Source organism: Equus quagga, chromosome 8 (genome assembly GCF_021613505.1).
Source record: "Equus quagga isolate Etosha38 chromosome 8, UCLA_HA_Equagga_1.0, whole genome shotgun sequence".
NCBI lineage: Eukaryota > Metazoa > Chordata > Mammalia > Perissodactyla > Equidae > Equus > Equus quagga.
The window spans coordinates 32,184,516-32,210,203 of NC_060274.1; the positions used below are offsets into that span (position 1 = coordinate 32,184,516).

The 25,688-nt window shown below is 44.8% G+C and overlaps 1 long non-coding RNA gene across 1 annotated transcript in view; it reads left to right on the top strand.

Annotated features, from left to right (window-relative positions):
* Window positions 1-25,688, top strand: part of LOC124243901 (uncharacterized) — a 51,592-nt gene that overhangs the window by 24,960 nt on the left and 944 nt on the right. The window contains exons 2-5 of the long non-coding RNA XR_006889804.1: window positions 11,262-11,589; window positions 12,113-12,167; window positions 17,052-17,323; window positions 18,118-18,427. This is a non-coding gene — a long non-coding RNA (uncharacterized LOC124243901). The remainder of the gene's footprint in view (window positions 1-11,261; window positions 11,590-12,112; window positions 12,168-17,051; window positions 17,324-18,117; window positions 18,428-25,688) is intronic.

Here is a 25,688-nt window from a genome sequence, read left to right on the forward strand (position 1 = left end):
GCCCGTGACAGAGGCGTGTCCAGCATCCTTATATTCTGACTCCTTTGCCAGGATTTGCTCCCCACCAGTGTGCTGCCTGTAATACTGCAGTAAACTTGCAAATCTTTGTAGGGAAATCAATTGTGCTCAATTTCTAAGTACTTGATTCGAGCGGAAATTGAAATAAAAAGTATAAAGTAAAAATGAAAAAAATCAGCCACTAACATTTGTTGAACACTTACTATGTGCTGGGCATTGAAAAGGGCATGCGTTACCTCATAATCCTCTGACAGCCCTAAGAAGTGGGGCGCTGCAGTCACTTCCATTTTTGTAGATGAAGAAAGGGCTTATAGAGGTTAGGGGAAAAACACAAAGTTCGCATGGCTAGTGACTAGTAGAACGATATTTGAGCCCAAGTCTTTTAGATGCCAGAGCTAAGGGCTCAGCCACTCTTCCAACTGTCAGGGAGGGTCCATCAGAGGAGATTTTTACTTGACACAAAAAGACAACTATGGATGATGTTTATTGAGTGCTTCCTCTCTGCAAAGTGCTGTATGTTTTACATGCAATTTCTCCTTTGCGTCTTACAACAGACCTGTGAAGGAGGAACAGTCATTGCTCCCATTTTACAGATGGCACAACTGAGGCACGGAGAAGTGAAGCGTCTCGCTCAGGTTCACACAGCTAGTAAGCGGCAGAGCTGGGATCCGAGCCCAGATAACATTCTGCCCAGAATCAGAGCGCTTCCCATCCATCTAACGCTTCAACCCGGGCTTCCCTCCTTCTGTTCTGGTCAGAGGCTGGGAAGGCTGCGACTGTTCGGGGTCTCAGGGCTCTTGGGCGAGTCCAGGGAGCCACGTCATGCCTTCTTGGACAAGCTGGTAATAGGGAAACTTTTCCTGCAAAGGAAGGAAGAATTTAATAGGAACTTTCTAGAGTGACTTTGGCATGGGGAGAGTCATCTGGAAATGCCGTGTTGTTCAGCCTGAGCGGGACGTGTGTTCAGAATCGTGCTGGAAGGCAGGGCGTCTGGACGAGTTCGAAGTGTGTTTACTCCCAGGAGTCTGAAGGGAGAACAAGGTTAGGTTAAGCAGCTATTAATAACAGTTGGCGAAAAGAAAAAAACAACTCGGGGACTGTGGTTGTCATGGCCTCTTAAATAGACTACCAGGTCAAAACTTGCTACTTGTTTATTTTATGTTGTTGTTATTGGTTTCAGGCACACAGAACGAGATTAGTCATAATCCTTGCTTTATAACACGCTGTTTACATTGGTCCTTGTGACTCATTTATACTGATTGTTGTTTGAAATAATTCTATTTTGGAGCATCATTAAGTGAGAACGTAGTCTTAGACAGGCTCTTGGCTCCTCTGGACCCAGAGGAAAAGCCCTGGCGCATGGTTTACCCGTGGAATCTTTTCCCAGATTCTGAACATGAAACTTAGGAGGAAATGACTTTGGAGAGTTGTCCGCGGATCCCGGGACGTGCTGGCAAATGACCCTGCTGTGAATTAGAAGCTGCTTCTCCTTTCCACCAGGGGTTGAGGTTTCAGGGCAGAGGCAGCCCCGGGCCTGGGAGAACACAGCATTCACGACATCCTCTCCAAATTCCAAGGAGATGGAATAAACAAGTGGTCATTTTCCAGGAAAACTGAGGTCATGTTTCCAGTGCCCCGAGAATCCTGAGTCTGCGGACCTCTGCCAGCTGGAGAAGTTGCTCACACCCTCGACCTCTGCCTGGGGAGGGCCGCTGGGGAGAGGCCAGCAGGGCTGCTGCTGTTGGGAAATTTGGGAGACCTGCCCCTTGTCCGTGGCTGGAAATCCAGTGACCAGGCATTCACAGGGAGAAGCTGAGCTTGCTTTGGGGAGACAGCTCTTCCCAAGCGACCCATTCAGCAGACAATTAATTACTTGTCTCTTCTTCCTCATCACAACTTCTTTCTCTTTCTATGGAAAACATATCTGTTCCAGCTCCCCACCCCCAAAGTGGATTTGAACTGTGAAACCAAAGTGGGACTGGGCATCTTGGCTTTCTAGTGGTGGAGGTCATCGTGAAGACAGATCGTGGCATTGGGGTTAGTTTTCTTTTCTGGCTCTTTGTCTCTGGTTTGGTAGCACATTGTGGTGGCTGAGAGCTTGAACTCCGCCGTCACATTGATCGGTTTCAAGGCCCAACTCCAACAGTGACTAGCGCGTTTTAAAGAAACCTTTGGCAACATATGTAACTGGGCTGAATTTTAGTCCTTCTCTATGAGAGAGCTGTAACTACCTCACAAAGTGGTTATGAGGATTAATTCAGACATCCTTTGTGACACATTTAGCACAGTTCTTGGCACACAGTAAGCAAGCACTCAGCAAATATTATTACTGATATTAGTATGAAACATATGTCTTAATATACATGTCCTTTTATTTCTGCTGGCTGGATGCCGTGAAGGAGGACTTTTGGGTCCAAGAGTGTGTCCGTTATACATGTTAGTACACGGTGCCCGATCACCATCTGAACAGCTGGCGGCAGGTCAGTCCCACTATTAGGGGGTGGCCTTCCTCCCAAAACCCCATCCACACGGGAAATTAGGAATCATTTCAATTTTGGCTAATACAATGGGTAGAAATGGTTTCTTATCATTTTAACTGGCATTTTCCTGACCTCTAAAGAGACTGAGTACCTATACATAGACTTATTAGCCATTTTCAGAGTCTCTTCTAAGTCTGAAAAGCCTGTGCCTGTTCATAGACTTTGTCTATGGGATTTTACAAACATTGCTTTTTTATTTTTTTGAGGAAGATCAGCCCTGAGCTAACATCTGCTGCCAATCCTCCTCTTTTTGCTGAGGAAGACTGGCCCTGAGCTAACATCCATGCCCATCTTCCTCTACTTTATATGTGGGACACCTGCCACAGCACGGCCTGATGAGTGGTGTGTAGGTCTGCACGTGGGATCTGAACTGGCGAAACCTGGGCTGCCAAAGCAGATCACGCAAACTTAACTGCTGCGCCACTGGGCCAGCCCCCAAACACTGCTATTTTAAATAAATATTACCAATTTATAAGAACCCTCCATGAATTAAGGATATTATCTATGTTGAAAATATTTCCCCTCAGGGGCCAGCCCAGTGGCACAGCAGTTAAGTGTGCACGTTCCGCTTCTTGGTGGCCCAGGGTTTCGCAGGTTCGGATCCCAGGTGCGGACATGACACCGCTTGGCATGCCATGCTGTGGTAGGCGTCCCACATATAAAGTAGAGGAAGATGGGCATGGATGTTAGCTCAGGGCCAGTCTTCCTCAGCAAAAAGAGCAGGATTGGCAGCAGTTAGCTCAGGGCTAATCTTTCTTAAAAAAAAAAAAAAAAGAAAAGAAAATATTTCCTCTCATTCTATCATTTGTCTTCCTTTTCTTTGTGATCTTTTGCTATCCTGGCATTTACATTGTCCGTGTAGACTGCTGTCAACATTTTTCCTTTACGTCTTCTGGGTATCCTGTTATTTATCAAACCCTCTTCAGTGCCACTTACTTGTGAGAGTCATGCACTTGTTCTCATTGCATTACAGCACTGGCTCTCAATTTTTTGTGGGCGTCGGAATTGCTTGTGAAGCTCTTTAAAATTATGTTTTCTTCGGCTTGATCACAGGATTCCTGGAGGTGGGGCTTAGACACATGTTTATGAAAAAGTCTCGTTTTGAAAAATGAATGCTGCTTAAAAGTAGGTTCTTCAGTGGGCAAAATGTTGATATAGTCGTTAAAGCTGGGTGCTAGAGAGGGATTGTTTGCATCCACCCTGAATTCATATGTTGCAATCTTAACACCCAATATGCTAGTTTCAGGAGATTGGGCCTTTGGGAAGTGACTCAGTCATGAAAGTGGGTCCCTCCTGAAAGGGATTAGTGCCCTTTTAAGAGAGACTCCAGAGAGCTCCCTTGCCCCTTCCCCAGTGTGAGGTTATAGCGAGAACACAGCTGTCTATGAACCTGGAAGCGGGCTCTCACCAGATCCCGACCTTGCTGCCCCCTTGATCTTGACCTCCAGTCTACAGAACTGTGAGAAATAAGTTCCTGTTGTTTATAAGCGCCCTGATCTATGGTATTCTGGGACAGCAGCCAAAGTGGACTAAGACACTGGGTGACGGGCACACGAGGATTCATTTTGCTGTTCTCCTTGCTGTTGAGTATGTTTGACAATTTCCATAAGCAGTAGCTTTAAAAGAAACGGTTCTGATAGCATGTAAAGCTCAGCAAGGTTGCTGCCTTAATTAGAGGTGGCTAAGCAGCAGAGATGTTGTTTGTGTGATTGACCTGGGAGGTCAACCAGCAAGCGACATGGCCTCCTCGTGGCGCTGTAGAGGGGTGGTGTGGAGCTCCCAGCGTGGGACCCTCAGACAGTGGACAATGGGCTTCTTCTCTTCCTGATTGCTTCATGGCTTCACTCTCAGCTCTGCAGGAGCCATGGAGAGGAGAGGGCAGATATTTCTGTTTCTTGAGGAGGCGGTCAAAAACGGAAGTCAGTCTTCAAGTCTCTCTCTGGGGAGACAGCAGCATGTGGCGGTAGTGGTAGGGTCTGTGGTGATCAGTAAATTAGAAGTGTTCCCATCTTCCATCAGATTGGCGTATTTCTCCCCCCATTAAAAACCCTTCATCAGTCTTCTTCTTGTTCACCCCTTGAATCTTCCAATTTCGTCTCTCTCTTTTTCACCCCTAGCGTGGCACTTTTTTCTAGTCACATTAGCTTCTTTGCCTCGACTGTGATTTGCTTACTTCTGCCTCCAGGATAAACACAAACCGCTACAGTCAACCTGTGCTGTCTCACCCTGACTTGCCCAATCCCTAGTCTTCACATCTTAAAATACTGCTCAAAACGTGGCTCAGGGAAGCCCGGGGCAAACTGGCCCTCCGCTTGTCAACAAGCAAGGACAAAGATAACCAGGTAATTCAGGAAAACCATCAGTGCAAAGGAGGAGCCTAGCCAGGAAGAGCAGAGCAACCTGCTCCCCGGGGGAGACGGAAGAGAATTTTTGAGAAGGTCTCCTTAGAACCTGTGGAGAGATTCAAGAGGACATTATATCCAGAAATTGAAAGCAGGTTGCCATTGAAAAGAATAGTCAGAAAACTAGAATTCTTGAAAGGGAAAGCTTGAAAATAGGATTCCCAAAATTAATTTCAAAATTCCACAAAAGTCTAAAAAGTAAAACAGAGGCAGCCAAGGACCGAGTAAGTAATCTAGAAGGTAAGCAGAAGAAAGAAATCTTCTCAAACTTAGAGATATGGTATAAAAAGAGATGAAGAAGATGAAGAAAAGGCTGAGAAGAGATCTAAGCAGATCACACTCCATCTCCTCCTACAGGATTCTCAGAAGGATGGAAAGAGAACCCGGGGGCGGGGGGAGAGCGTAACTCTTTTCAAAATAGGAAAATGACTTCGGTTTTCATATTGAAAGGGCCCATCTAGATACATATTGGTGAGATTTCTGCCCTGCAAGGATAAAAGGCTAGCCTTAAAGTTTTCAGAAAGGAAGCGTAAGATTTCCCGTGTAGGGACTCACGTCAGACCGGTGAGCCTCCCAGCAGCAACCCTGGATGTTGAAAGGCTTGGGTGGCGAGTTCCAGATTCTGAGGGAGATGATTTGAACATGGAAATACATACCAGCCAGACTAAGTGTAAAGGTATCTTTGGACACAGGCGAGGGCTCAGAAAGATTGTCTTCTGTGTACTTTTCTAGAAGAGTTACTCAGCCCTGTTCTAGAGATAAGCAGAAAAGGAGCCCAAGGAACCAATTGAGGAGGACAATGACAAGAAATCCTAGGAGGAAGGCAGTTGTTCCGCATGCCTAGATGGCACCAAGTCCAGATTAGAGCAGGAAGCCAAGGGGCTCCATGGAAAGACTTCAGGAAGAAAGTGGGTAACGTTACACAATCTCGTGATGAGGATCTAGAAGTGTCATGATATCCTGCTCTCAATGAGGTGGGGAAATGAGTGCCTGTTTTCACCAAGAAAAAGAATGGCCACTAGGCATTCTGGGAAATAAAATGAAACACTCTACAAAAAAGCCATGGTCTAAATAGGAAGCGAGTTAGATTTGAGCAGTGGCTCGTGTATAAGAAATAGCGCTGGGCCCTCTGAATTAAACCAAATCTGCTTGGGTTTATAATGGGTACATTTCTCGGTATCGAGTGGTTCTCACTACTGCAAGTGGTCTGCCATTTTTATAGCACAGTTTTCTTTACAGATCGGCTTTGCCCTAATAATGTTTTTGAAGCATCACCCGGAGAGTAAACCCAGATGTAAAGTTTTCTTCCCCTTCCCTCTCATTCTCTCTCTCCGTTTCCCTCCTAAAAAAAAAGGAAGGATGATTTGGTTGTTTTTAGCATGGAGCGGTGGCTTTGGGTTTTAATTAGAGAGTCACCTGAAACTCAGTATCTGGAAACTTAACCTTATGGCCATTGATAAGCACAAACTTAAAAAAACATCCATTCACCCTAACGTCAAAGTCTCCTATTTCTGTAATCTATTTGAAGAGTTCCTTAGTAACTCGTACATCTCTTGTTTTGAAGAAATAAATATGTACAGTTTAGCAACACCTTTAGTTTCACTTCACTTTTTTTCCTGCTAAATGAGAGTAAAATTAAATGGAATAATTTTAGAAGAAATATGTACAGCAGTTATCTCTGGATTGCGGGACTAGAGTTATCTGAATATACATATATGATTTGCCTCATTTTTCTACTGAGAATATGGATTGCTTTTATAGCAAAAAAATCCCCCCAAAAATTTTAAAAGAAACATTTCTCCTGAACCTGCCTCCCCAGGAAGTCCTCCTTGCTGCCCCCAGTTTTCACTAATCATTATTCTCAAAGGCTCTCATCTGTTTACTAATAGTAGGTGTAGCTTTGTGTGTCGAATGCTCCTGCCTACCAGATTTTGAGTTTCTCAAGGACCAGACCTGGGCATCTGCACCATTCCTGTCCTCTTGGCCGGGCCCAGCCTCAGGCTGCCCTCACCAGGTCCTGGAGGGCATCCTGGGCGGATGCAGAGCCGTTTGGCCCCGTGCCCCGTGGTCCCCTTGTTCTCACCGACACCCAGATGGAGCGAGGGAGAAGGGAGGCAGCAGGTCCAGGCTCAGTTCAACACGGTGATGGAGATCCATGCTGCAATCGCTTTAGGACCCCCACACCAATCATTAGACTTTCAAAGTTGCTTGAAGTATCAATCAGAAGCCCGGACGCCGACACGGACGCCTCATTTTCTTGCGCTTTGCAGGTACTGTGGTTTTTTGTTTTTTTTTTTTTTAACAGATTGAAGGTTTGTGGTGACCTTGTGTTGAGCAAGTCTGTTGGCACCATTTTTCTAACAGCATTTGCTCACTTTGTGTCTCTGTGTCACATTTTGGTAATTCTCACAGTGTTTCAAAGTTTTTCGTTATTACATTTGTTGTGGTGATCTGTGGTCAGGGATCTTTCATGTTACGATTGTAATTGTTTTGGGGCCCCGCGAACCGGGCCCCAAGTAAAGTGGCAAAACTTAGTTTGGATAAATGTCGTGTGTTCTGGCTGTTCCACCAGCTGCTCCCCCGTCTCTCTCCCTCTCCTTGGGCCTCCCTATTTCCTGAGACACAACAATATTGAAATTAGGCCAATTAATAACCCTCCAACAGCCTCTAAATGTTCAAATGAAAGAAGGAGCTGCATGTCTCTCGTTTGAAATCAAAAGCTAGAAATGAGTAAGTTGAGTGAGGAAGGCGTGTTGAAAGCAGAGACCGCTGAAAGCTAGGCCTCTTGTGCTAAACTAGCCAGGTTGTGAATGCAAAGGAAAAGTTCTTGAAAGAAATTAAAAGTGCTGCTCCCTTGAACACAAGAATGATAAGAAAGCCAAACAGCCTTATTGCTGATATGGAGAAAGTTTTAGTGTCTGGATGGAAGATCAAACCAACCATGATGTTCCCTGAAGCCAAAGCCTAACCCAGAGCAGGGCCCTCACTCTCTTCAATCCTGTGAAGGCTGAGAGAGGCGAGGAAGCTGCAGAAGAAAAGTCTGAAGCCAGCAGAGGTTGGTTCCTGAGGTGTAAGGACAGAAGCCGTCTCCATAACATGAAAGTGCAAGGGGAAGCAGCAGGTGCTGACGTAGAAGCTGCAGGAAGTTCTCCAGAAGATCTAGCTGAGATAATGCGTGAAGGTCGCTGCGCTAAACAACAGATTTTCAATGTAGACGGAACAGCCTTGTGTTGGAAGAAGATGCCATCTAGGACTTTGACAGCTAGAGAGGAGCAGTCAATGCCTGGCTTCAAAGCTTCAAAGGACAGACTGACTCTCTTGTTAGGGGCTAATGTAGCTGATGGCTTTATGTTGAAGCCAATGCTCATTTACCATTCTGAAAATCCTAGGGCCCTTAAGAATTATGCTAAATCTACTCTGCCTGTGCTCTATAAATGGAACCACAAGCCTGGATGCCAGCACATCTCTTTACAACATGGTTTACTGAATATCTTAAGTCCACTGTTGAGACCTACTGCTCAGAAAAAAAGATTCCCTTCAAAATCTTGCTGCTCAATGACAACGCACCTGGTCACCCAAGAGCTCTGGTGGAGATGCATGAGATTCACGTTGTTTTCGTGCCTGCTAACACACATCCATTCTGCAGCCCATGGATCAAGGAGTAATTTCAACTTTCAAGTCTTATTATTTGAGAAATACATTTCATAAGGCTAGAGCTGCCATAGAGAGCGATTCCTCTGATGGATCTGGGCAAAGTAAGCTGAAAACCTTCTGGAAAGGATTCACCATTCTAGATGCCATTAAGAACATTCATGATTTGTGGGAAGAGGTCAAAATATCAACGTGAACAGAAATTGGGAAGAAGTTGATTCCAGTCCTCATGGATGCCTTTGAGGGGTTCAGGACTTCAGTGGAGGCAGTCACTGCAGACGTGGTGGGAACAGCAAGAGAACCAGAATTAGAAGTGGAGTCTGAAGATGTGGCTGAATTGCTGCCATCTCATGAGAAAACTTTAGTGGATGAAGAGTCGCTTCTTATGCATGAACAAAGGAAGTGGTTTCTTGAGATGGAATCTATTCCTGGTGAAGATGCTGTGAAGATCGTGGAAATGATAAAAGTTTTAGATATGACATAAACCTAGTGGATAAAGGAGTGGCAGGGTTTGAGAGAACTGGCTCCAATTTTGAAAGAAGCTCTACTGTGGGTAAAATGCTGTCAGACAGGATCACATGCTACAGAGAAATTGTTCACGAAAGGAAGAGTCGATCGCTGTGGCGAACTTATTGTTGTCTTATTGTAAGAAATTGCCACAGCCACCTCAGCCTTCAGCAGCGACCACCCTGCTCAGTCAGCGGCCGTCAACATTGAGGCAAGACCCTCCACCAGCAAAAAGATTTCGACTCACTGAAGGCTCAGATGATGGTTAGCATTTTTCAGCAATACAGTATTTTTTAATTAAGGTATGGACATTGTTTTCCTAAACACAATGCTATGGCACACTTGATAGGTTATGGGGTAATATAAGCATAACTTTTATATGCACTAGAAACCAAAAAATTTGTGTGACTCGCTTTATTGCAATATTGGCTTTATTTTGTTGGTCTGGAACTGAACCTGCCATATCACTGAGGTCTGTTTTTACTCATGGGTTGAATCAGCACAATAAACAACATAATCAAGTGGCAGGAACACACTAAACTCAGAGCCTCTTCCCACGAATAGTATTGTGAGGACAAAGGATTTTTTCGAGCAGTGGATCAACTAATTTATTTGTAGAGATTCGGGGAACTGTCGTGAGAGACTGAAAGGACAATGAACACAGGAAATTCTCAAATGTTGGTGTTATCATGAAAAAGCCTTTCGTGGAAAGGAGAGAGAATTGCACAAAATTTGTTTCCTTCCGTAAACCGTGGTCCTCCCCGCCTGCCATGCTTTCCTGCAGACAAGGGAAACCTCTAGAGGATGGAGTGAGAGTAGAAAGAAGGAAAGGAGAAAATGGAAAAAGGACCTGGGAGCTGGCAATGCAGACAAAACCCTGAGGGGCAGACAGCCCTTCAGACTGGACAGAGAGTCATGCAGAGTGAATTAGGTCTGTGCTTTGGTTTCCTTTCTTTGCCCCCGAATCTTGGCAGTAGCTTGAGTTTTCTCTCTCGGTTCTGCATGTAGCATCTTTATTCCAAAGAAGAAAGGCCACTTTTCACATCTTCATAGCCCCTCGCACCCCTGCTGTTGGAAGGCAGACGCATGAGTGTGCATCTACACCACAAATTACATATGACTTTTTGGTGAATGTTTTTGACAGGATACTTCGTTGGATCATACGGAATTGGAGTTGACATAACGCGGCGTCTGTAAACTGCCCGTTCAACGTTGACTAACTGAAGCCTCCTTGTTGTTTTCATTTGGGGGCTGTGGCAGGCCGGCTTCCGGGTAGCAGTCTCTGATGGGCCGTGAGGCTGCAGGAGGTGCATTAGGGGAACAAGTGGGTTTGCATGTGTCGGCGAGGGGAAGGAGCCAAGCTGGACAGAGGGAGGAGCTGGGCTGCAAGGTCATCATGGTGGGTATGGAGCGAGGACGGCCCTCATCTTGCCCCGCGTTGGGGCACTAGTCCCTGGATGCAGGCTGCCCTGGGGAAGGGGCAGCCCTAGGGGGCTGGCAGCTGAGGACGGTCAGCCAACGACGTTCGGGCAGCTGGGGGAGCAAACCCTGCAGTCCTGATGTGGGGGTCCGGGTGGCAGAGCACAGCATCCACAATGGCGCCGATGTTTTGAGGTCTTCTAGTAGCCTCCTAGCGCCGGGCTGAGACGATACAAGGGACCGAATGGCTCTGTTGTGAGGAATTGATGGGGCTTGAGGCTTTTAAATGGACTTAAAATGGACTTTTAGGGAAAGAAAGGCTTTTGAAGAGACTTAAGAGGGAACAGGAGGGTATTGGTGAGACTTGCCTGCAGATGTCAAGGTAGAGAGAGCTCTGAACAGTGGGAATCCTGCCTCACTGCAGCCTCGGTGGTCTCATACTTGAACTGAGGGGCAGGACAGGATGACTCCCACCTCTCCTTCAGCCCCAGCGCGGGAGGACCCTCGGAGTCTCGCCAGAGCAGAGCAAATCAGAGTCATTCATTCACCATTTGAAAGGCTAAGGAACTGCAAAAGGACTTAGATTCAAATTAGGCAGTTTGTGCATCTTCTCCTGTTTCCTTGCTCGACTCCTGGGGATCCAGGGGGCAGAGGACAGAGAGAAGAGCCGTTTGATAAAGATTCCTGTTTGTTTCTCCCTCCTCTTGCTCATGACTCTGAACAGGCACAGGTGTGACGAGGACGCTCCATTTCATTACTAAGTGGCCAGCTGCAGGTCACAGAAAGAAAGAAAAAGGGAGAGGAGCCAAGAATTTGAAAACCAGCGACTTAAACTCCTGGCCCCTGCTCTTGTTTGGAAGGCTCAGATCCTAAAACCGGAAAAACAGAGCCAACAGGCCTGGTCCTGTGTGAGGAGGACACGCAAATCCGTGGAGCGTTCCACATGTTTCCAGGGAGGATGAAATGTTCTGGAGATGGACAGAGACGAGTGGTTGTACAACTGTGCCAATGTCCCTAATGCCACTGAACTGCATATTTAAAATAGCTGAATGGTAAGTTTCAGGTTAGGAATATTTTACCACAATTTATTAGAAACAAATGAGCGTGGCCCGAAGAGATGGAGGGTTGGATAAGTAAAGCTGTCATAAATAAAGATCAGAAAGCTGTGAAGTGAAAGTCATACAGTTATATTCATGAAATCAGTTATAGTCCAAAGAAAAATCTAAAAACCCAAATGCAAGCCGTGGGTCATGGTGCACAGCACACTGTAGGTGCAGAGTAGTGAAGGAGCCAACGTGGATACGGCCTGGGTTTAAAGCCCAACTCTACCACTTACTAGCTATGTGATCTTGCACAAGTCACTCAACCCCTCTGAGCCTGTTTCTTATTATCAAAGTAATATGAAATAATATTAAAATGTATAATGAAATAAAAAAATGAATAATAATGAAAATAATGACCTGGACTCACAGATCTATTCGGAGAATTAAGCGAGATACTACAGGCAAGGCATGTAGCGTGGTTACCGGACCCTCGCAGGCATTCACTCAGTGTGTTTCCTTTCCCTCTCTGCAGGGGAAGGGTTGGAAATGCAATATGTTGTGGGACACAGAAACTAACCTGAAAAACGGTAAGGATGAAACAAACTGAAAAATGTGAGATAGTATTTGGGTAGTTGTTCCTGCAGAGGCAGACCAGATACAGCAAGAACATTCCAAATTGCTGAAAAAGACTTAAAAACTTGTGATAGTCAGAGTACCAGCCCAGCTGTTGTAACTAAAACCCCCCCAATACAACAGCTTAAACAAGATGGGAGCTTATTTCTGTCTAATAGACAGGAGGTAAGCTGTCCGAGGCGAGGCAGCTCTGTGGTTCTCAAGACAAGATTTCCATCTTTGGGTCCAAAGCGGCTCCTTTAGAACCTGATGTCATCTAGGTAGCGGGAAGGGGATGAGGGCCAGGGGCAGAATTCACATTTCCTTTAAGGGCATGACTCAGAAATGGCATGGCCCGTTTTTGCACCCACTCTCGGTTGACCAAGTCCATGCCGTAAAGGATGCTGGGAGCAGTGGACTCCCGCTGCGTGGCAGCCTCTCCGCTGGGACTCCGGAGTTCTGTTATTGAAGAAGGGGAGGTGGAGCTGGACAACGGGGCGACACAGTCCCCTTGTTTACGACCACAGGCTTCTCAAAAGAACAAAGCAAACACAGGCCCCCAAATGGAAGCACAGTTTCTTGCTTATTGATTCAAGAAATACTTATAGACTACTTGCTATGTGCTAGGCAGTATTCAGAACATGGCAGATACAGCAGACGGCAAACCAGCTGAGGTTCCTGATCTCAAGAAGCTAGAGTCAACAGGGGGAGAAAGTCGTTTAAAAGATCGGAAAGAAACATTAGACACCAATAGGGGCAAGGATGACAGTTAAGGTGATGTGGGAACAGGTGAGTAGGTGCCTCCGATTGGGGTGTTAAGGAAGCCTTCACTGAGTCAACAATGCATAAACTGCGGCGTCTGCAGAGCGGGAGGCAGACGATCCCAGGAAGGGAACCACAGGTGCGAAGGTCCTGATGGAGGAAAGCTCTTGGAGGGTTTGTGGTCCAAAGGACCACGTGGCTGGATTTAGCAGGAGCGGGAGAGGATGGAAGATCAGAAGGGCAGTCTGGCGTTTCCCAGCGTTGAGCACAATGTACACGGGATGGGCACCCAAGTTTGGATCTCAACTTGGCCTGTCGTTATCTGAGTCATGCCGGGTAAGAGTAATGATGCTTACCCTCTCTAGCCCTCAGTTTACTTCTCTGTTGAATGCGGGTTAGTAACAGTCCATGACCACAATACTGAAGGATCTGGAACTAAGGTTTTCCTAACTCACTTGAAGGCAAAATCTGGCCTGAGCTGATCTGAATCTATTTGGCAGGAAACCTTGACATGAAAGTATCTATTATCTTGATTTAACCCAGTCTGAAAAATATTTGTACATTTTGCTGCAGAAATATTAATGTATTTGATTAAGGGGTAGCCCCAGACCCTGCTGGGGGAGTTATGTCATTTATAGGGCATGGGCCATACTTTTAAAATCTGAAAAATTATGACTTCTGAAAACATTGGGCTCCAAGAATTTCAGATAAGGGACTATGGTCCATTACTCTCCTTCTTAAAATGTGGCAGCTAGAAGGAATGCAAGACTTTGACTGTGGTCAGTGCACCAGCTCAGAATATAAGAAGGGTGAGGAGAGTGTCTTGATGTCATGAAGTCACCCCCAAAACTCGGATTTCACCCTCATAGGGAGGGTGGTAAACTGTGGCTCGAAAGATACAGTTGGATGGATTTGCAAGGCCTCCTGGGAGGTGCTCTCAGGTGCTCTGGCCTCGGTCAGTGGTTCCTCAGCCACTGGTTTCATAGATGATTTCTGGTAAATGTGGCCTCTTGGCTGGAAGCCACAGAAGCTACATGAGCTAGCTCAAGTCAAAGGATTCTCAGGAAACGCAAGGTCAGGAGGCTGCTGGGCCCTGGGGCTGTTCTGGAACCGGAGATAAAAGCCCCATGTTGACTTAAGGCTTCCCTCATTCTCTGTTTTTCCTGCTTCTCTGCAAGCCTGCCTCATCCATCTCTCTGGCTGAAGAGTGGTTTTCTCCACGTTCTAATCCACTTGGGAGAAAACGGCCATTGCCAACAGTTCCTGCATCATACCTCCTCCATTTATGAGTGCGGCCTAATTGGGGCTGAACTTCTGAGTCCAAATTCCCCATTCCCCAGGCGGGGACATTGGCTGTTCCAATGGGCTAAGGGGGTGTGTGGGTGTAGAGGGACAGGGGCGCATTGTCCAAACGTGGCTGCTCCCTGGGTCACTTTGTGGATGAGGAGGGGATGGGCATGTGAAAGTTTGGAGGATGGAAGGGTTGGGCAGACCCTCCCCCTGCAAAAAAAATACACACACACACACACATATGTCTGAGTTAGCTCCTGGCTGCTGTAACAAATACCACATCCTGGGCAGCTTAAACAACAGACGTTGAATTCTCACAAACTGGAGGCTGGAAGGCCGAGAGCAGGGTGGCGGATGGTCGGGTTGCAGTGCGAGCCCTCTTCTTGGCTTGTAGATAGCCTCCTCGCTGTGTCCTCACGTGGTGGACAGAGGTCTCGTGTCTCCTCTTCTTATAAGGACATTAATGCCATCATGAGGGCCCCACCATCACAACCTCCTCTAACCCTAATTACCTCCTGGAAGTCCCATCTCCAAATGCTATTATGTCACACACGGGTTGGGGCTGCAGCATATGAACGCTGGGAAGGCCACAAAGTTTCAGTTCACAGCATATATGTGTAGATAGTATGAATAGTATCTACTCAAAGGACACGGCAGCGATGGTGATCCTCTTTTGGATCCATGCAGTCCTCTTTGAAGCCCAGAGACGTACAAAGTGACTGGGCAGCCGGGTCAGGCTACAAGCGGAGAAGTCTCTGATTCTACACCTTGAAGGCAAACAGGCCACACGCTCACCTTCACTGCCACATCTGTCTGCACCGAGCTGGAAACCGTGGGAATCTGGTGGATTCAGGAAAGTTCTATCTGGCTGTGGTGGGGGAAGGAGTAGGGTGTGAGAAGGCATTAGAAGGACGATGGGCCAGCTGAAGCACAGTTCATGGGGCCCCTCAGCTCCTCGGGGCTTGGGGCCACTTTGACTGTGGTTCTGCCCCTTTCCTCCTGCTGAGAGACAAATAGAAGAGAAGAGCCCGGGAGACGGCAGGAGGGCGAGTCCTCCCTTTGTCCTCCTTCATTCCCACCTGGTGGACAGTGCCGGGCCTTTCCCGCCAGCCTTTCACTTCAGTGCTGCCCTTGACGTGTGGGATTATCTGGTATAGGGTGCGTTTACTGGGTAGGACAGAGATCAAGGGTCTGCTGGAGCCCCCTTTGTGAAGAAGTTCTTTTCCTCTTGCACTTTTTGAGGACTTCTGGAGAGGGGACCAACCCAATGCCTTCTGACTTGGGGGGACAAGCCGCTTTAAAACTCTGGCCCCCTGCTCTCCAATCTATGCGGCTGAAGATAAGCAGCCCAGGACTATCTTTTCATATAGATGGAGGGGAGAAGAAAGAAATGCCTGCATCCCTGAGCGTTTACCTGGGCGTCGGAGCTGAATTCCGTAAGATCCTGTGCAAATGTGTGTTGCAGTCGCTGGTTCTGTCTCGGCATTTGAGCTGAGGTGGAATGGGTTCCTCTCCTGCCCTCCCAGTTGTGCGGTTTGAGCATCTGGGCGAGGTTGCAGAGGAGGCAGCTGGGAAGGACCACAATCCGATGTGTCTGCAGACAGCAGGTGCGTCTGGTCCTCCAGCTCTGACCTCCCTGATGCAGCCCCTGGTCAGACTCCCTAGAGAGTAAAATGACCCCGTCTCTCAGTGGTCAGGCCATGAGACGTGATGAACTGCAGCCTCAGGCGTCACACTTAAGATGAAGGCAGCAGGGTGCGATTCTTCAAGGGCTGTCTTTGCAGTTTGGGTGCAATCAGGTCTCGGTGGAAAGAGCTGCGGCCTGGAAGCCAGGATGCCTGGGTTTCACTCATGGCTCTGCCTCTGTGCAATCTTGGGCAAGTCACTCCTTCTCCTGGATTTCGATTTACCTGTCTGTAAACCAGGAGCTGTCCTCAGTGACCTCTGTGATTATTTCCTGTCTGACTTCCTTTGGGGCTTCATGACTTCGGAGCACCCCGGGCCGTTACTATAAAGTGCATGTGCAGGAAAGTGAAACCCGGAACGGCCAGCTGTGTTGGTGTGCTAGGGCTACTGTAACAGTGTCACAACGTGGGGGGCTCACACAACAGACACGTATGGCCTCATAATTCTGGAGGCCAGAAGCCCAAGATAAGGTGTGTAGGGTCGGTTCCTCCTGAGGGCTGTGAGGGACACTGTGTTCCAGCCTCTCCTAGCTTCTGGTGGTTTCTAGCAATCTTTGCTGTTCCTTGGTTTGTAGACACCCCCCATCTCTGCTGCCTCTGTCACATGGCCTTCTCCCTGTGTGCCTGTCCATCTCTCGGTCCAAATTTCCCTTTTTCATAAAGACACCAGCCATAAGGATTAGCGCCCACTCTCATGACCTCATCTTAACTTGGTTACTCTCCGTAAAACCCAGCTTCCAGGTGAGGTGGCGTTCTCAGGCACTGGGAGTGAGGACTTTGACATATCTTTCTTGGAGGTCACGATTAGCCAGCCCACAAGACCACTCGTGATGCTTGGTTGGATATTTCTGCACGGAAGAAATGAAGAAATAGACTAAAAATAAGTTTCCGAATTTTTTAAAATTAGGCGATACCTTCTCTTTTTTTGTGGAATACCTGGGGTTGAGTTGATCAGGTTTTCTCGGTTTTGAGATGTAGCGCCCCTTCCGATGGTTCTCTCGAAGGACACATAAGCTGTTCCTCTCTTTCTTCTCCTGCCTACTTGCTTGTTTCCCCCATTCTATTGTCTCCAACTCCAATTGTATTAATTCTTACTGTCTTCCCCTCTGCTCTCCCTGCCAGCATCTTGGAAAATAAAGAAAAATCTGTTCCTTATTCTCTGGTCGCCATCCAGACTGAAGATGCCGCATCACCCTCACTGAGTCATCACCTCTGCTTTCAAAGCCTCGTTCCTTCCTCCTGGCTCTTCCGGGGACTCACACAAACCTTGGGACTGGAAGGGACCTGAGAAGTTTTCTGAGCCCGCCGTGGCTTGGGTCTCCCTGGATGGCGTACATTTTTAGGCGATCTCTGCATGACCCTCTCTCTCCTTCTGAGGTATAAGATTGACGACGGTAAGCGTTAGACAAGCATCTTTCTTCTGTCAAGTTAAAATCCATGTCCCTCTTCTGTCACCAAGGAGCGCTCTGGAGCAGGACAGAGCAGAGCCATTCCATCCTCCAGGGGATGGACAAAACACCAGCTACTCGGGTTTAGCCTCCTATTAACATTTGAGAGGAAGATTTCTCTGCTTCCACTAGTTATTTAACTAGTTAACTCCAGGGTCTGTAGCTAATTAGTTGAGATAACTTGGGCAGGTGATCTAACCTCTCTGAACATCAGGACCCACATCCTTGAATTGAGTTAGAGCTAACAGACTTGAATTTCAAGGGCCTGCTCCTTCCCCTTCCTGCTTAACGTGTCTGAATCTCGGTCTGTTAGTCCACAGAAAGGCCACAGTACTTGTCTTCGGTCACAGGATTGCTGTGAAGTCAAATGGGATGACGTTTGTCAAATTGGTTTGTTGCCTGTTGTTGCTGCTGCTGCTGTTGTTAAGGGCCTTGGCGGGAGGCTCTTTCTAGGCTGGGTTAAGATAGGAAGTGAATACAAAAACTTTTGCTACAAGTCACCCCGAGCTTCCAGGAAGTGGTTGCAGACAGGGTCTGTGGGGAAGCCAAGCCAATTCAAAGCATCATTTTCCAGTCTGTGACCCAAGTTCTGATTTTTAGCCAGCTCCTAAAGCTGTCTGGGAAGTGGCCCAGTTCAGTTCTTAGAAGATCAAATCAGGGAGAATGGCATTTACTGTTGGGGGACAAATTGAGCGAAACCCAGGATGACAGGCATTGTTATGATTCTCTTTCTCATTCAGATCAAGAACGAGCTCCCTTCAGTTTCAGAGACTTTAAGGAAAACTATACAGAAAGGAGCTCTTTTGTAAAGGATCAGAAGAAGAGAAAACGATAGGGGTTTGTTTCTTGCTGGCCTGCCCTCTTCCTCACACGTCTCTGTTCCTGCATGAAGCAGCACTGTGTGGACAAATGCCAGGGCGGTCATCCACAGATCTGGAGTCGGCTGTCCCTCATGGATGGGGCCCAGAGGCTCCCACCTGCAGCACTGACGGCCATTGGGGTCCTTTCCACAGAACCACTGAGGGTCTGTCTCATCTGTGGGCTCGTAAGGTGAGTGTGTGGCCATCCTGGGCTTGTTGTTGCCCCGCTCTGTGTCTGAGAGCATTTGCTGGTACTTTCACCTGCTCAGGAAGACAGAAAGGAGGCTGCCTTCAAGAGCCTGAGGGCTTGGCATCTGTCAGCTTACACATGAATGATTTTAGTGCCCAGAGACACACATCAGGAGCTAATTAGAGCCAACTCTAAATTATTTATCTGGGTCAGATTTTTGTTCACCGTCGTCGTCAAGATAAAGAGACTGTTGCTCTGATACATCATTAAACATCTTAATGAGCCTTAAATGTTTGTTCCGTGCCTTTCTGACACCCCAGTCATTGTTAGTGTTTGTTTTGGATCTGACTTTGGTATAAAAGATCTAAAAAATTTACCTAGATCTTGGCTACGACTAGGTGAAATCAACTGAGAAGTTTTTCTGCAGCATCGGTGAGACCATCTGGTGCTGGTTTGAATACAGATAACAGAAATCAGGACTTTGAACCTTTATCATCTACAAAACCCCAAAGTAAGCAAAATATAAAATACACGTTAATTGTTAAAGAGTTAAGATGCCCATATTAGAGCGGTGGCTCCCAAGCTGTTGTCTTTATCAGGGTTTCTGCAGTAGGTCCTTGTTCCAGAATTTCAAAAATTCTGATTTTTTGATTCTGATCTGTTCCATCCCACAAAACAGGCATTTATATTTTCTAATTCAAATTCTCCCAATGCTGGCCCACCCGATGTTAGTTTTCTCACTAACCCAATTACTTCCCTTCATTCTAGTTACAAACCATAAGCTGAACTTATTTAGTGGCTACTTTTTAAAAATTTAGACTAATTTACAAAACCTTAGCTGCAGTGTTCTCTTGCTCACAAAGCAATTTCTCTTACATCCCTTCTTAAGCTTTTATTTTTTCATTTACTAGTCTTTAATCCTCTTTTAGCTAAAAACCCCCCAGAGTTAGTAAGGAATAATTTGAGAAAAATCCTATAAATGCCCATATCCATGTATTTTCATTTATACAGTTGTGTTAGTCTGGGCTTTTGGGGTTGCAGCATCAGAATCAACCTCGCACGAGCTCAAGCAGAAAAGGGAATTTATCGGCTCACGTAGCTGGAAAGCTCAGGGGTGCAGCTGCTTCAGCTTGACTCAGAGGTTTCATTAATTATCCCAACTTCCTTCCAAACCTGAGCCTTTTTTTCCGTCATTGGAAATGAGCCTCCTCCCTGTGGCTCAGAGCAGTGGCCACCAGCAGCCTGAGGTCCGCACACCCATGGCGAAGCCCATAGCACCTCCCATACTCTCTGCCTATGGCCTCCAGGAAAGACTCCTGCTTGGGTCCCATCTCCCCGCTGTCATGGTGCACGGTGGTTGACAGCAGCACCCAGACCCCATGGGATGGGGAGCAGCCCTCCAGAGAAAGGTCGTTGCTTTAGGACAGGGATTGGCAAACTTTTCTGGCGAGGGCCTGATAGTAAATCTCTTAGGCTTTATGGGCTGCATCTGATCACTACTGCGCATGCTCTTCCTTCTCCTGCTAAGCTTTCTTAATACTACGCTGAGGAAACAGGGCTGGGAGTAGCATGGAAATTGAGCAGAAAATGACAGTAGAGACAGAGGAAAGAGGGGATGAAGGAAAGCAGGTGAGGTAAGTTGGAGCATATTTCAGAAAGTATTAAGGCCGTATTTCTTATCACAAACAACAAACAGGAGGAGCTCTAGATATGTGAGGCTAGAAAAACTATTATTGGCTATCCATCCTTTGCAAAAGTAAAAGGAAAATTCATTTCACTTAACTATGAGCAACAGGAAGAGACCATGGTCAAAGTCCATACAAAGTTCTTTTTTAAAATATTTTTTATTTATTTTATTTATTTACTTTTACTGCAGTAACGTTGGATTATAACAATACATAACTTTCAGGTGTACATCGTAATATGTTTTGACTTCTGTGTAGATTATATCATGTTCACCACCCAAAGACTAATTACAATCCAACACCACACACATGTTCCTAATCACCCCTTTCGCCCTCCTGCCTCCTCCCCTCCCGCCTCCTCCCCTCCCCTCTGGTAACCACCAATCCAATCTCTTTTGCTATGTGTTTGTCGTTGTTTTTATCTTCTACTTATGAGTGAGATCATATGGTATTTGACTTTCTTCCTCTGACTGATTTCACTTAGCATAATACCCTCAAGGTCCATCCATGTTGTCACAAATGGCCGGGTGTCATCGTTTCTTTTGGCCGAGTAGTATTGCATTGTGTATATGTACCACATCTACACCATGCATTCTTTACGCATTCATTCACCTCTTGATGGGCACCTAGGTTGCTTCCGAGTCTTGGCTATTGTGAATAAGGCTGCAGTGGACATAGGGGTGCATGTATCTTTACACATTTGTATTTTCAAGTTCTTTGGATAGATACCCAGCAGTGGAATAGCTGGATCGTATGGTAGTTCTATTCTGAATTTTTTGAGGAATCTCCAAACTGTTTTCCATAGAACCATTAAGATTTACTCTGTTAGCAACTTTCAAACATACAATGCAGCATTGTTAACAATAGTCGTCATGCTGTACATTGTCATTTACCTTATAACTGGAAGTTTGTACATTTTGATTACCTTCACTCACTCCCCACTTCCTATCTCTGACAACTAACAGTCTATTCTCTGTATGTATGAATGTGTTTGCTTTTTTTTAAGATTACACATGTAAGTGATATAACACCATTTTTGTCTTCTCTGAGTTATTTCACTTAGCATAATACCCTCAAAGTCCATCCGTGTTGTCTCAAATGGCAGGATTTTCTTTTTATGGCTGTATAATATTCCATCATGTATACATACCACATTTGCTTTAGCCATTCATCGATAGAAGGGTATTTAGGTTGTTTCCATGTCTTGACTGTTGTAAATGATACTGCAATGAACATGGGGGTGCATATATCTTTTTGAGATAGTGATTTCATTTTCTTTGGATAAATACTGAAGTGGAATCTGGATCACATGGTAGTTCTGTTTTTAATTTTTTGTGGGACCTCCATACTGTTTTCTATAGTGGCTACACCAACTTCCATTCCCACCAACAGTGCACCAGGGTTCCCTTTTTTCCACATCCTCGCCAACACTTATCTCTTGTCTTTTTGGTGATGGCCATTCTAACAAGTGTGGGGTCATAGCTCAGTGTGGTTTTGACTTGCATTTCCCTGATGGTTAGTGCTAGTGAGCATCTTTTCATGTACCTGTTGGCCATTTGTATGTCTTCTTGGGAAAAATATCTATTCAGTTCCTCTCTCCATTTTTTAATCAGATTTTTTTTTCTGTTGAGTTGTATGAGTTCTTTATATATTTTGGATGTTAACCCCTTATCATGTACATGATTTATAAATATTTTCTCCCATTCTGTGGGTTGCCTTTTCATTTTATTGATGGTTTCTTTTGCTGTGCAGAAGCTTTTTAGTTTGATGTGGTCCCACCTATTTTTCCTTCTGTTATCTTTTTGCTTGTTGCCTTTGCTTTTGGTGTCAAATCCAAAAAACCATTGCTAAGACTAATGCCAAGGAGGTTGTATTTTCTTCTAGGAGTTTTATAGTTCCAGGTCTTATGTTTAAGCCTTTAATCCATTTTGAGTTGATTTTTGTGGATGGCATAAGATAGTGATCCAATTTCATTCTTTTTCATGTGTCTGTACTGTTTTGCCAGTATCACTTATTGAAGATACTATCCTTTCCCCACTGAGTGTTCTTGGCTCCTTTGTCATAAATTAATTGACCATATATGCATGGGTTTATATCTGGGCTTTCTATTCTGGTCCGTTGATCTATATATCTGTTTTTATGCCAACAGCATCCCGTCCTGATTACTATAGCTTTATAATATAGTTTGAAATCAGGAAGTGTGATGCCTCCAGCTTTGTTCTTTTTTCTCAAGACTGCTTTGGCCGTTCAGAGTCTTTTGTGATTCTATACAAATTTTAGTATTGTTTGCTCTATTTCTGTGGAAAATGCCATTGAAATTTTGATAGGGATTGCATTGAATCTGTAGGCTGCTTGGGGGTAGTATGGACGTTTTAACAATATTGATTCTTCCATTCATGAGCACGGAGTATCTTTCCATTTATTTGCGTCATCTTCAATTTCTTGCACCAGTTTCTTATGTTTCTCAGTATACAGTTATTTCACCTCCTTGGTTAAATTTATTCCTAAGGATTTTGTTTTGATGTTATTGTAAATGAGATTGTTTTCTTAATTTCTTTTTTTTGTAGATCGTTGTTAGTGAATAGAAATGCAGCCAACTTTTGTGTATTGATTTTGTATCCTGAAATTTCCTGAATTCGTTTGTTAGTTCTAACAGTTTTTTGGTGGGATCTTTAGGGTTTTCTATATATAGTATCATGTCAAGTGTAAATAACGACAGTTTTACGTCTTCCTTTCCAGTTTGCATGCCTTTTCTTTCCTAATTTCTCTGGCTGGGACTGCCAGTACTATGTTGAGTAAAAGTGGTGAGAGCGGGCATCCTTGTTTTGCTCCTTATCTTAGAGGAAAAGCTTTCAGTTTTTTCTCATGAATATTATGTTAGCTGTGGGCTTGTCATATATGGCCTTTATTATGTTAAGGTATGTTTCCTCTATACTCAGTTTGTTGAGAGTTTTTAATCATGAAATGGTGTTGTCAATGCTTCTTCTGCGTCTATTGAGATGATCATATAATTTTACCCTTCCTTTTGTCAAGGTGGTGTGTCACATTGATTGATTTGTGGATGTTGAATTTTCTCTGCATTCCTGGAATAAATCCCACTTGATCATGATGTATGATCCTTTCAACGTATTGTTGAATTTGGTTTGCTAATATCTTGTTGAACAATTTTTGCATCTATGTTCATCAGGGATATTGGCGGTACTTTTTGTTTCTTGTAGTGTCTTTGTCTGGTTTTGGTATCAGGTAGTGCTGGCCTCATAAAATGAGTTTAGAAGTACTCCTTCCTCTTCTGGTTTTTGGAAGAGCTTGAGACGGACTGATAACAATTCTTCCTTATATGTTTGGCAAAATTCACCAGTGAAGCCATCTGGTCCTGGATTTGTTTGTTGTGAGGTTTTTGATTACTGATTCCATCTCCTTACTAGTAATTGGTCTATTTGGATTTTCTATTTCTTCATGATTCAGTCTTAGTAGGTTGTATGTTTCTAGGAGTTTAACTGTTTCTTCTAGGTTGTCCAATTTGTTAGTGTGTAATTGTTCATACTGTCTCTTATGATCCTTTCTATTTCTATGGTATCAGTTGTAATACCTCCTTCATTTCTGATTTTATTTATTTGAGTCCTCTCTTTTCTTGGTGAGTCTAGCTAAAGGTGTGTCTATTTTGTTTATCTTTTCAAAAAACCAGCTTTTAGTTTCATTGATGGCTTTTCTATTGTGTTTTTAGCCTTTATTTCATTTATGTCCACTGTAATTTTATTTCCTTCCTTCTACTGACTTTGGACTTAGTTTGTTCTTTTCTAGTTCCTTCAGATATAAAGTTAGGTTGCTTATTTTAGATCCTTCTTGTTTCTTAATGTAGGTATTTATCTCTATGAACTTCCCTCTTACTGCTTTTGCTGCATCCTATAAGTTTTGCTATGTTGTATTTCCATTTTCATTTTTTTCAAGATATTTTTTGATTTCTTCTTTGACCCAGTGGTTGCTCAGTAGGTACTGTTTAATCTCCACACAGTTGTGAGTTTTCCACTTTTCTTCTTGTAAATGATTTCTAGTTTCATATCATTGTGGTTGGAAAAGATGCTTGATAATGATTTCAGTCTTCTTAAATTTATTAAGACTTGTTTTGTGGCCCAACATGTGATCTGTACTGGAGAATATTCCATGTGTGCTTCCAATAGATTTTTAAGAACTATGAGACAATTGAGGAAATTAGCACACTGACTAGATATTTGAGGATATTAAATATTAGTTATTTTTAGGTATGAAGAAATATACTATAAACAATGAATTTTGAGTTTCATTTAGAATGGGGTGAAAATGAATTCCTTCTCACATTTGATATTTTATCATAAGAATCAGCTCATTGATAATGCTAAAAATTGGTTTGGAATGGACACTACTACCTCTTATGAAGAAATGTGTTCATAGATAGATGGGTTATTTAAACGTCAAAACCTCTTGAAAAGAAGCTGGCTCTGACACAGGCATATCAATCTTCAGATCTGGGATAAGCTGAGAAAACAAAAAAGGAACCATTGGCTGTACTGTAAAACATCAATATTTTTCTCATATTTCTCTGAAAAAGAGAGGAAAGCTGAGAAACTAGGTACTTTTACTCTATTAAATTAAGACAAAAATACTGGTTCAATAGATTCAAAAAGGTCTGATTTGTTCTATTTGGCCAGAGCTCCTTTGAGCAAATGTTTGTGAATTCACCAAAATAGAAGAACTGAAAGACAGATTTTCTCTAAAGTACTAATTGTCATCCCTAATGTGGATCTCAGAGTGAAAGTGTTGAGTATAATCTCCATACATCTTTCTGGATATTCCACGTATTCACATATATATTTCATCTATCTCTATGTATCTACACTCTCTCTACATATCTTTAAACCAATGGATGTAGAAAAGTGTTTAAAAGTGATCCAATGATCAGGATATACACTAAATTGACACCTGGGCAGTTAGATGGCTTTGAGTATTCCAGTCTGAAGAAGGACATGTTCCAACCAAAGGAATTTGCCTTGTATCTATGAGGCTGAGTCCTCCTTACCAGGGTGTGAGTGCGGAATGCTTCTCTAAGTGTAGGGCCTGGGCGAGCTGCTCCCGGTTTCCCACGGTACCATGTATACCGGAAAACCTTTGAGGAAAGCTCATGGAGGAGGGCAGGGAGGGGAGCCAAGCTCCGGGTCTTTTCATTGTTTTGCTCTTAGGGGTTGGTTGGCTGAGAGATTTTTTGGGGTGCCCTTACCTGCCGTCTCTATGTTCTTTACTCCCTTTTCCCCCACGGCCTCAGCTGGCTAAGGTGGCTTTCTGGATTGCTGGTGGGCAGTCTGGGTTGTCTGCTCTTTATTTTCCCCACTTGGAAAGCTCTGCACGTATGATTTCTTATTTTCAGCCCTTGTCCCCAAGCTGCAGGCAGTGAGCTGCCTAAGAAGTTGTTTTGATGAGGCTGACGTAGCCCTTCTCAGCTCCTGCCGCCTCCTCAGCGAACAGCCTAGGTCAGCGTTGGAAGGAACTAAAAATAGCTGGCAAGGCTCTAGCTAGTTCATTCTCAAGCAGCTGGGTCAGACGAG